The following is a 12,244-nucleotide window of genomic DNA, read 5'->3' on the forward strand; positions in this document are numbered from 1 at the left end:
ATATGACAAAAAAAAAATGTATTTCTTATTTAAAAAGGTAGTTCGGTGCTGTTCTACCATTCCCATTTCTAAATGCTGTAAAAAAATTCAACCCAATCGGTCTAGTAAATCTTAAGTTCTTAAGATATTGATAACCCCAGTTAGAAGAAAGTCGCTTCGAGGAGAACGCAACAAAATATATCACCTTTCGGCGCTGTTCTACCACTCCCGTTTCTAACTGCTGTAACCTCTGTGAAGCACATAAAATATTCTTAGGAGCATGTAGAATTTGTCCTATTCCAATATATGTATGTATGTATAAATAAATATACTTTATCCACTTTTCTAAAACAATTTTGACATATTTACTATGTATGGCGTATACATTTTTGTGATACCCACCCAGTTTCAACTAAATATGCCTATAAACGAATGTTTTTTGCATTTAGTAGTAGCGCTCTTTTAATTAGCGTTTCTAAAAAATTCGATAATCAAGCGCATACACATGCATACATACAAATACACGCTTACTATTAATAGCCAGCTATCAGAGCCATTTACGGACCACAGAGTGAGCCAGCTATTGGTGTTAAATACTTTGACATTTGGCCGAAACTAAGCATGCAATTTTCCAAGGCCGTAAGGTTACTAGTGAATTGTGCCTATGTACCACACTAGTCAAGCACATGTATGTACATATATGTACATACATTTTTCACAAATCCGTTTATAGTAGATGCTACATACATAAGATAATATGTATAGGAATTTATGGGCATTTTATTCCAGCAAAAAGTGGGTGATATGAATGTGATTGTGAAAAGAAGGAAATAGCATGGTGGCACACTAAAAACATTTTGTGTGTGGCGCAAACTGGATATATTCCTTTTAACATACATACATTCATATATATGTATGTATATATACATATACATATGTACATATAAACGTCAAATCGATTTTGCGCCATATGACGAGAGGAAACACTCTTTAGTGCGAATTTGGCCACTTCTCAAGTACGAAAATTGCTGCATAATTGGAAAGGATTAGCTTCAAAATATACGAAATGTGATACTACATAGCACATAAATGTACACATACATACATACATATATATCGTTAGTACTATAGTATGGTAACAGCGTAACTCACATCGTCGCTGCAATACAAAAAGCCGTAACTAACTAAAAATCCAAAATTCACTTTTTGATTGATTATGATGCATTTCATCGAATTATAAGTTCCCCAAATCGTTTTATGCAGTAAATAATTTTAGTTAGTTGTGGCTTTTTTCCATTTCGGCGACAATGTAATATACGCCCTTTCCATACTACAGTTACGATATGTACATTTGTGTACACTCTAAAAAATGTTTGTTTAAATTTGCGTATATTAAGATAGGTAACCAGTTTCCTCTCTTAATGAATGCGAATTTACACACCGTGTTAATTAAATTAAACACTGCTTGTTTACTTTTAATTATCATATGTGTGGCGTAGAATAAATTTCAAAATTGCTTTTTTGTGTTCTAAACATTTATTGTTCACAATTCCACAGTTAACACATACAATTTTTTAAAATTTCCTCTAAAAATTTTTTGTTTAAATTTATGCATATAAAAAGAGGTAACCAATTTCCTCTCCTCATGTGTGCAAAATTAAACACTGTCTGTTTATTTCTACATACCAACTTTGCCGCGTAGAGAAAAATTGCACACAAAGTGTTTACAATTGAGTAAATATGGGCACTTAAAATTAATTATTTAAAAAAAATATATTTTACCTTCAAAATGTTTGAAATTTTAAAAATTTCATGGGTATATTTCTGTGTATATTTTAAACATCTCATGTTCACAATCAAATCTTGAACATCTTGTGCGTATATTTCCGCAGATTCTGGTTGAAAAATAAACACTTTTCAGTAGTAGTTTTACATGCACTTTTAAGAGTGTATATACATTTACACCGCTTTATTATGTATACAGTATAAGTACTTTATAAACACTGCTGCTGCACTCAGCATTCATAAATTTAAGTGAGCAAAGTGGATATTTCAAGGAAATGCAGCTGCAGCAAGAGAAATTCTAAACAATAATTACGGCATCACAACTAAGAATGTCCTTTGAGTTTTTGTGGCCGAAGGGCAATTGTAAAATTTTAGTCCACAGGGATTCACATATCAAATAAATATGTTGTATTTCCTCATAGGCTGCTGCGGCTAAGTGGTTAGAGGTACGTACTATGACTCCATAGGATTTGGGTTCGATTCCTGCTCCGAGCATGGCGGTCGCCATGGCAGGCAAAATTGGGGATGCTGCCCAAAAAATACCGAGATAGATCTTGATGGCGATAGTATCATCCACGATAACTTATGGAGCCCTCATCTGGGTCGTCAGAACTGCACAACTTGGCACTATCAAAGCGTTGATCAAGATACAAATGCTGGCATGCGTATGCATAACTGGAGCCATGGGAACCTATCCAATCGCATATGCCGCATGCTTGGAATCTAGATTTTACCCCTCTTCATATTCATATACAGACTCCGGCGAAAAGCGCTCTAGTAAGGAATATTGGTACTAAAATCGTGGAAGAAGGGTTTCTTAGTCGTACGAAGATTGATATTCTGACAAGGCAATATCCTGAAACTGAAATACTGAGAGATAAATTCCATGCATCCGAAGCCCACATTTACAAAGAGGTTTAAAACTGATCTAAGTAATAGGAAGAGCTGCGCAAGCATATCCGAGACATATCGAATAATACAGGGATTTAGGCACAATACCATTTTATCTCGGACACTGGGTTAATATACACACAATAAATCCATGAAGGTGGCACAATATACCTTAAGGTCGCATCGTAAGCCTCCTAGTGTACTTCTGGCTGGAAAGAGCTTCCCATTAAAACCATTTGTCGTTCCGAGGCGAATTAAAGTGTAGGCCCCTCCATTTGTGTTATAACATTAGGATGCACGCCACAAATTGGAGAAGGAGTTCGGCAAAACCCTTAGCAAAAGTGTACGCGCCAAAATATTATTATTATGTCCTCATAGTATAAACAACCAAATTCGTGCAAAATAAAGAAGACTTTAACTGCTTTATAAAACGAAGATTTTTATGCGAATATCACTTTAAAAATCACTTTAACCTATTTTATTTTTTATATATAATGCTTTGTAGTGTATTGTATTTAGTCTAACAAAAAGTAGTCTTACCGTTTTTAAAAATAGCACAAAGTTACAATAATAAGCAAAATAAAGGTAAATAGCAGTTCCGCTTTTAACTAGCTCATCAGACATACATAAATATATCTAGTTAGTCGGGTGAAGGCAGAGGAGACATTGGAAAGTGCGACACAATATATGAACTGATTTGTTACATATTTAGTTATAAATACTCCTGTGGAATCTGAGTTAATGCATACATACATATGTACATATGTGCATATATGTATATACATATGAATACATACTTGCAGCTATAAGTGCATAACGCTAACTTGGAAGTGAAATATATGGCAATGAAAATTAAATAAATGACAAGGTAAATATGCTCAAAGAACTGGCATTGAAAGTGAATGAAAATCGCATATACATACATATTTACTAGGAAATATGCAACAAGAAATTTTTTGAAAAACTTGAAGAGTTTATGAAAAGAATTATGAGATTTAAGCCAAGCAAGCGAGCAAGAGCACTAAAAATTACTTTATTTCTCTCTTCAAGAATAAATATGCATCTGTACATTTGGCTAGAGAAGGCTCAGACCAGGCATTCCATGGTCCGCAACCAGTTATGGCACTCCCATCTTCGACCATCGAAGCCAACGTCAGAAACTGGGTGAATATTTCGCTCAGCGCTCACTGAGCTTACATGAGGCCCAACCGTCCAATAGAGAGTCGCAGGATGACAGAGGCATCCCCAGCTGCTCCATACCCGGCTATATCGTTAAAAAGTGTGCTTTTCCTTGCCTAGTCATCAGCCGTTCAGTTTCCCGCAATGTCACTGTGGCCTGCCACCAAAATAAGCCTGACTAGAGGTCAGACATTCCCTTATCGATTTTCAGCGCACCACCATAGCATTCCACCCACTGATAACCGCCTCGTTGTCTCTTCACACTCTTCAGCAGTGAGTCTACTGTTTTCTTAATGGCTGATATTTTCGCCTGAAAGACACTACCGAAGTCCGGAAGCCTGACACATAGGTAGTTTTGATAGAGAGCTCCTGGTAAAATAGACTTCCAATAACCCTGCCTTCAAGTTTTGATCCGCCTGTGAAGAGGTTCGTTCACTGCTCCCTTCTAGTAACCCGGCGCACCCAGTCCTCCCTTGACGGAGTTTGTGCTGCGACAATTCTGCCTGCAATATCTTCAGACAGAACATTCAGCATGACGTTTAGTGCTAGTATAGACGTGGTTCTTAATGCCTTCTCTGGTGAGTTCCACCAGACAAGCACTCCGTAAAACTAGATAAGTTAAGCCTATGGTATCATAGAGCCAATGAATTATTAAGGGCGAGAGACTTCATACCTTACCAATAGCTCCCTTGCAGCAGTATACGGTAATCGACGCTTTCTTTGCCCTTTCCAAAGGTACTTTTGGTGAAAATGGGATGACGGACTCAATGAGCCTTAGGCGAAGTACGAGTGGCCGGCTGGAAATAAATCTCGATTTTGGTCAGGCGCTGGTCAGATTTGTTTTCTTCCATCTAGCGCCCGGCAAGGAAAACTATGGAAATACTAGACACAAAAGTAACGCTCGCTCTAAGCAGCCACTGCCAAGTAATTCGAATTAATAATCAGTATCCCCATAAATTCCCAAATTACCCTTGTATCTCAACGGCTTGCCAGAACTTGCCCTGGTGGTGACAAGGAAATCAATGTTAGGAATATCCAGACGCACGATCAGTTGCCCGGGAACTAAGAGAGATAACATGTTTCGAGAGAACCTCTGAAATGAAAATCTCTGATGAGTTCTTGTATGCTACAGCCAGTCTACCCTCTTCTACAAAAAGTTTAGCTTCGGAGAAAATACCTAGTTCCAAAAAAACATTGTCAGAAAAAACTTTCCAGCAACAGGATTGATTACTCCAATTAGGATTTTGTAGGATACATCCAGTCCAACCACTGCTAAAAAGTATCTCAGTTAAGGAAATCTTCCCAACAGTGAAAAGTGAATATCCCAAACTATTATTCTGGATCCAGTGCAGGCTCTAAGAAGATAAACGTACTTCAGGACAACATATCCTTTTCCCTTCTAAGGCGTCGAATTACAGATGCTGAGATACTGTCCTGGCGCTGCCAACGCAAATCTACCCAGCACCTGGACTGGTTACCCAAGTCAAGATATTGAGCGATAGGGCGAGTTCAGGCACTGTGAGAAACCCGTTGTTGAGAGAATCTGTTCAAGTTCTGAAATGACAAAAAAAAAAACGCCGAAATACGTAAACCTAATATCGGGTCGTTGATTATGGATCGGTATACCGTTTTTCTAATTAAGGCCAGTTTCCCAACACATTTTAATTTTAATGGGAAAAAATTTGAACTTTAACAAACAAAAAATTTAAAAAAAATCGTTTGTGATTTTTTTTTCGTGTATTAATAAAGCTTGTTCATTTTGCAAAAAAAAAAAAATCAAGCTGCTAACGATGAAAATCGGGAGATAAATAAAGGTGTGAGGTTCTTCACACTTGCCTGGTTATCTGGTTAAAAATTATTACTCCATAGGGTATTTTATTGTTGTAAACTGAATAAAATTAAAAGCACATCAACCGATAACCTGATAACCAGGCAAGTGTAAACAACCACATTGTGAATGGTAAAATGAAAATGTGCAATCATTTTTTGAATGATGTAGGGCAAGAAATAATAGGGGTCTTCACACCGTGCTTGGTACTCGGTAATTCGGTGTACGGTAATTTTTCCAAATAGTGTTACACAAACAAAATACATGGGGAAAAAATACCGAACACCGATTTACCTAGTACATGGCGTATGAGTAACATTTTCCGATGTAGAGTTTGATTGTTTTTTTTTATGTGCAATGCAAACTTAAAATCAATATATATTGGGAAAATTACCTGGGTAAAAATTAAGTCCAGTTTAGCGTCCCTACAGCGTATTTACTCTCTTTATACTCATTTAAAGTGGTACTCTATCAGTTTCGACAAAGTTCTGGCAAATATGATGAGATGGAAGAATCAATGCGGTTAAAGTGTAACAAAATTGCTCTACGAATAAGCAGGATAGATGGTAGTCAGAGATTGTCGAAAAAAAAAACATTTCTTAAGTTGAACAATTCTGGTTAGTTGAATTGAGCGACTTATCACCATAAATGCTAAAATTAAACATTTGGCTGTGCGGTGGTATCTACTAATGCTACACCCTCTCAAATCTCATCCGAATATAATCGAACTTTTGATGGCGCCAATCTCAAAATTCTTATTATACCCACAGTTACACCGTAATCTTAAATGTTTTTTTTTTTTGTGTTGCCGCTAAGTAAGAAAAAATATAGCTATTAAAAGAATATTTAATTAATTTATCAAGTGCTTCACGCAAATACCCTACGCCAATCGTCTACTTGAAATAAAACGTGCTTAAGTGCTTCTTAAAATTCTCTCTAATCCAAAAAAAAATGAAGAATGATGCAACAGACATACCAACCATTGAATTAAAAAATTGCAGAAAAAAACTGCAAGCAATGCATTCAAGCCAGTAATAACAACATGTGTCGCCAACCAAAAACAAAACACAAAAACATCCAACTTGTGGTATTAAGTATTTGTGGTTTAAATCATACCTTACTTGTTTTTGTGCCGAAATAAATCCTTCGGTTCGAGACTACGTGTTTCGCATATGCATTCACAAAATCACAGATAATCCCTAACGTGTAGGTTTTTTTTCGGTAGTATGTCGTTGCAGGATGATAAATGTACTATGTTACAGGGAAGTACATATGTAGTATGTAGCCATTCCATACATACCTGTGTGCGCAGATAGCTTTAAAGGTAAAAAAGTTTAGTATAGCTTGTTTGTTTGTTTCACGCTTTGCCCTGACAGCAACAGAAAACAAAACAATTCATCAATAAATAAAAGCAAATGCCGTTGACAATGTTCATGATACAACAATGACTTGAAGCGCTTGCAAAAAAAAAATGGAGAAAAACACAGAAGTGCTTATCAAAAAAAAAAACATACATATAAACTAAACAAAGGATGTGAATGCAGAGTACATAAATGTCGTCGGCGCCATTGTTTTTTACCTGGACAATGTTGGCTAGTTGGACTAGCAGTTATCTACAAACAGATGCATGTTCATATGTACATTAGACTGCCTCACTCCCCATACAAAAAAAAAAATCGGTACGGTTTTTCCATTGGAATTATAAAATCTATTAAATAAATATTTCGGCAAAATATTGAGATTTAAGTGAGCTAGACCCATTTGAAAATACCTCCAAAAATGGAGTTTTTATGAATAAAAATAGTTTAAAACGGTTTAAGCATAAAAAATATGCTTAAAAATATTTTTAAAAAATTTAAAAAAAAATTTAACGGAATTGTGGTAATGAGATTTTTGATGCTATTTTTTAACTTTTTTCAAAGATGGGTATAAGAGAAACTTGAATAACTGAACCTAAACTCTTCCAGTTTAGACTTGAGAGGTATCATTGGAAAGGTATTTTCTCACCCTTTGTATTTCTTTGCTAATAAACTCATTTAAACGATGAAAGAGAAAGGTAGGGCGAACGAACATAATTCAAAGTTGAATTAAGATATGTTGGTATTTGAAAACAAATAAAAATTGGGACACGAATGCTTTTTTTTTTGGACAAAAATAAAAATAGTGGGAAAAGACCTTTCTACTGAGATCCCATAAGTCTACATCAGAATAGTGTTGGCCCAGTTATTCAAGTCTTTCGTAAATCAAACTTTGAAAAAAGTAAAAAAGCAGCATCAAAAATCTCGTTATTACGATTCCGTTGAAAAGATTTTTAAATATTTTTATGCAGATTTTTTAAGGTTAATTCGTTTTGTCATTTGAGAGGACTTTTTTCAAAAAGTTCTTTAAGAAACTATTTTTATTCATAAAAAACTCCATTTTTGGAGTTATTTTCAAATCGGTCCAGCTCACGTTGATCTTAGTATTAATAGAGATTCTGTCGAAAGCTCCCAAAACCTTCTCATCTTCACTCGACATAATCCACAAAGCCTTTGTGCGGCATATGGTGAGAGATTTGTAAAGCGTAATTTTTGTTCGCCGAAAGAAGGTTCTGCTTTTAACTTGCCTACTAAGTCCAAAGTAGCACCTGTCGGCAAGTGTCATTCTTCGCTTGATGGTGTTAATGCTTCCTTCCAATGTTCCAAAGTCCTTCACTACTTCAAAATTATAAGTGCCAATAGTGACCAATACGCGATAAAGTCTTTGTGTGTTGACAGCATGTACTTTTCTTTGTTTTCGTTCAACGATAGAAGAGGAAGACATATTCTACCTTCGGATATGTATTCATCAGTCCAAAGCCCGTATATTCTTCGTAACTCCGCCGCCAGGATCGGGTGCTTCTCGGCTGTCCGTTGTGTAACACTTCGACGCTGTCTGACGGACATCTTTATAGCTGCAACAAGATGCAGATGTTGGTTGCGCCGATAGAAGGTAGGACAAGAATACTCAAGTGCTTTTGCCGAATTTGTGTGCCGCTTAGTGGTAGCTGTAGTAAGCACGGTAGCTATATATGTATGTACATATGTAGTTGCCATATGATAAGTCGCGACCAGATCATTGGGTGGGGCAAGCACCCGGGTCATTTTAAGTATATTCACTGCAATTTGTGTCTGCTTTAAAGCATAACCTTGCTTACCGCCGCACCTATATAGTAACCATGGACACATCTCTCTCAGCTTCTGATTGAATTGTTGAGCCACAAGCTATAACTCTTCCTATGCCTGAAGAACTGTAAAATACCAGCGCTTAATCCTTCTATCCATCTTTGGATCATCGGTGTAGATGCTTCTACATCCCTTCCCGTCGCTAGACCAACGTCACCTACAAAGGAACCTCTCTTTCTTTTTCTTTTTATTCGTATATCATAACCTCACAAGACCCTAAAATTTTTCTTGCTAAGAAGATAATAGTTTTCTGCTCTTTCACAACCCGGCAAATCTTTTAAAAATTGTTTCAGTAGCGAAAGTTCAAACTGAAGAGTTATTTTTTTTTGGACTACAGTCCTACTGGAATAAATAGTCTAAGCTGCCGAGTGACACGAAACGAATCTACCCCCTTTTTCTATTGACGCAGATTTCTACTTAGACTCATACTTGCCGTCCCTATTAAAATAAGGGTATTGTAGAAATTGAGTAAGTGGCCTGGCACTCGGGTAAAAGACAACTTTGTTGCTTTGGGCTAATCAGCTATTTTGACCGATTTCGAGGCCACTTGCACAATTTAGTGTATACTCCTAACGCATCACTAATGCACCGTTGTCGATTTTTCGTTGATGGAGGGGCTTAGCAGAGAATAATCGGTTTTCTTAGTTACATAAGTATGTTGTTACATAAATGAGCTCGGTCATAAGTCGATTTCTAATAGCTTAAATACACTCCTTATTTTATTTGTGTGAAATGGATTACGACAGCCCAGAACAACTTTATGAAGTTAAAAAATCAATTTGTTGCAGTGAACTGAAAAATCAAAGTAACCACCGGAAGCAACACATCAAGGCTGGTCAGCCAGCATCTCGCGGGCGCTAATCGGTATACAGAGTCGATTAAAAATCAAAGTTGAACCACCAAACAACATTGGGTCAGTAACAACTAACTACATACATACATACATACATACATATAATAGGAAGGTATGGTGGGTATGGTGTGTGCATGTACTTTATACTATGTGAATGACGTTATCTCCGCTGCAAGTGCATTGTTTTAAATAACATGTATGCACTACATAGTATATCAACTAGGCAGACATTCAGGCAGTGGCACGCATGCATGAACTGAGCCTGTCAGAAAATTCATGGCAAATGTCGTTACAATATGAGCGAGCCGTCGAGGCAAATCCGCGTATCTTGAAATTACGATAGCGTCAGGCGCTCGTGTACTGTGGTGTTTGTGGCTTTGTTAGAGCATAACCTGCAGTCAGTGTTGCCAGAGAAATTTTCGTTTGGAGCTAAAACGGTCGAAAAAAAGAGCTAAAAAGGGCTAAATAATACTAATAGTTGCTAAAATGAAGAGCTACATATTTTGGTTAATGTTGAGCATTTATTGACGTAAGGTTGTTGTCACATTTTCTGCAATTTTAATAAAAACAACGGTTTTTATAAGTTTAAGTGCTGAAGAAAATCGTTTAAAACCAAAGTAAGGTGCATATATTTTGAATTCGGTGCTATGACACTTATAACAGTGAACTAAAAATACCTTACAAACTATTAAAGGCTGTAATTTCAAATATTTGCATTGAATAATTTTTACGCAAATTTTTTTTGGTAAGTTTTACTTCCAGCTCTCCTTAAAGGTAAAATTATGAAGGTGTAAAACAAAATCCACGCTATATGAAAAAGGATTTTCTTTTAATTAATTTTTGAATTCTTTAACCTAGATCCAAGAGTTGATGGTGGATACACTGCATCTCAAAATTTTTCATTTTATCAACGCTTAAGTTCTGGCGTATATATATTAAATACAACTAAACTTTCTGGAGCTAAAGTGCTAGATAAATTGGAAAAGAGCTAAAAAAGAGCTAAGAGCTAAAACCCAGTTTTCGGAGCTAAATAGAAAAATAAGCAGCTAAATCTAGCTCCAAAAGCACCGAAATGGCAACACTGCCTGCAGTACGGGGGAGCGACTACAGGACGGATGAATCGGTAGCTACCTGATAAACTCCGTCAATTACCAACCGACTACTTGCAGTGTATTTTAGCGATTACTTTTTCAAGGTAATGTCCCTGCGGTTGTCACCATCGGCTGCAATTTTTCTAAATATAGGCATAATGCAGGGTATGGTATGATTACGAAAGGGTAGATCTACAGGCACCTTGCACTGCGGCCAGATTTGGTCTAAAGTGTCCCCTATTTCAACTTTGGTTCTTTTACATGCTCAGGAATTGTATAAGCCCTGTTGCGAAATCTGCAATGGGTTGTCCTTTGCTAAACGTGTAGCTGTTTAAATTCTGGCTCTACGATGAGCCTAGCCTGTGTTGGGCAGGTTGTAATAAGGTATTCCACTGATGAAAATTAAAATTTCAAATTTTACCTTATTTCCGAAAAAAATTGGCCTAAAACTGGATAATTGGATCAAAAAATTAATATGTATTTTTATGTGCATGTATAAATTTTTGATAGTGGGTAGACAACCTCTCCCTTCGGTACAATATCTACTTTTGGACTCACATTAAAAAATCTTTGCCTTGAAAGGTATTTTTCCGTGGACTTCAAGCCAAAACTATGTTTTAGCCAATGTTTATGAGGGAGACTATTGGAAAAGTTTCCCACATTAGAAAACGCATCGAAATGGCTTTACAAATAAAAACAACTAAGAAAGTCTAAGTTCGGGCGGAGCCGAACATTAAATACCCGGCGCAAGTATTAAATATATGTTTTTTCACCTTTCCGAAAGCTACCGCTAGATGGTAAGACGGGGTGTATCAATTTTGAGTAAATTAGCGTCCTTAAATTTCGAAATATTGCAGTTTCAAGCATTTCTGAAATTTACCGTTATATGAAAAGCGGCCGCAATTTTAGTCCGATTTCAATAATTTTCAACGTTTTGCTTTTATGTGGCAAGCACAATAACCACACCGAGTTTGGTACAAATTGGTATAACGGTTACCGATATACATATATGTGATCATAAGTGGGCGATGCCACGCCCATTTTCCAAAATTTTACCATAAACGTATTTCTTGGTAAAGAATTGTTGCAAGCATCAATTTTGAATAAATGAGCTTTAATATTTTCTGATTTATCGAAGATTTTGTATTTCTCTAAATTACCGTTATATGGGATGTGGGCGTGGTTATTGTCCGATTTCGCCCATTTTCAATACCAACCTACCTTGGATAATCAATTTATCAATTTTAAAGCGCCAGTTCGACTTTTATTCCTTTCTTTAACTGCTTTCTCTACTGGGTGAATAGTGCGTGATGTCACCGCCATTGGTGCAACAGACACAACATATCAAGTACATACTTAAAAGTACTTACTTATACATAAGTACATACATGTACATATATAAATATGTATATGAAGCGTACATTTGCAAGCTAAC

Source organism: Rhagoletis zephyria, unplaced genomic scaffold, assembly GCF_001687245.7.
Source record: "Rhagoletis zephyria isolate East Lansing unplaced genomic scaffold, Rhagoletis_zephyria_1.1 Rzeph_scaffold_03343, whole genome shotgun sequence".
Classification (NCBI taxonomy): Eukaryota; Metazoa; Arthropoda; class Insecta; order Diptera; family Tephritidae; genus Rhagoletis; species Rhagoletis zephyria.